Below are 998 nucleotides of genomic sequence, written 5' to 3'. Positions count from 1 at the left end.
TAACTCCACTTCATTTTAATTTTAACCTTAGTTATTTTAAACTTCCAGTTTTCTCTTTAAATGTGTCTTCTAATAATGATCTAACATTTATTTTTTAATCTTTATTCGGCTTATCTTAGAGCCCATATTGTACTTCTGTTTATGAGTTTTTTTAAAAAATAATTCTCCCGGTTTAAAACACTGCCTTACTATTCCTTTAAGATTTTTAAGTTCTTATTTCTTAATGTACAGCTTTAACCTAGCATCATTTAGTATCACGTTTTAATCTTTTGTTCTCTCTTCCTTTTGGCACCATTACTTTTCTTTTCTATCTTCTCTCTTATTTGTGAATCTGTCAATCACAAATGTTCTCTGCCCCTGCCCTTCTTTCTGCCAGCCCCAACTATAACTACATTTTTTCTTGCATTAATGTTGGTTTTTGACACAGCATTCTATAAATCTTTATTTTCATATTGTATGGTTTGAAATCCATAGTCTGTAATTGTTTTAACTAGCTTCTTTTGGTTGCAAGGAACAAACTCATTCTAATAATCTCAGGTGATGGGCATTTTATTGTAACAAATGTGCAAATAAGGAAACCAGCATCCCAGCCACTGGGCCGGCCATCCTGCAGTCCTATGGGACGTCCTCAGGAAGAGCCGGAGCTCTGGTGGAGTTGAGCCTCGCAGGCCCTAGAACTGAAAAAATAAAATAAAATAAGCATTCAGAAGCAAATATAATATCAACGTGCAAATCTTTATTCTATACCTTGTTACTACATGTCGCCTAACTATATATGAATTTCAAAGATAAGAGAATCACATGAACATCCAGGAATAAGAAGCAAGCCCCCCACAAGGGAAACACCAGCATGTTCAGGGAGCCCCAGATTCCTGCATAGCAATTTTCACCTCAGAAAACAGAGGAGCAAGGCTGATGCTGTTGCTACTCGCAGGTGTGGTCCCTGAACCGGCAGCATGGGCTTGCGTGGGAGCTTGTCACAAATGCAGACTGTCCGT

This window comes from Eulemur rufifrons, chromosome 16, assembly GCF_041146395.1.
Source record: "Eulemur rufifrons isolate Redbay chromosome 16, OSU_ERuf_1, whole genome shotgun sequence".
In the NCBI taxonomy this organism is placed as follows: domain Eukaryota; kingdom Metazoa; phylum Chordata; class Mammalia; order Primates; family Lemuridae; genus Eulemur; species Eulemur rufifrons.
This window is presented reverse-complemented; position numbering follows the sequence as displayed.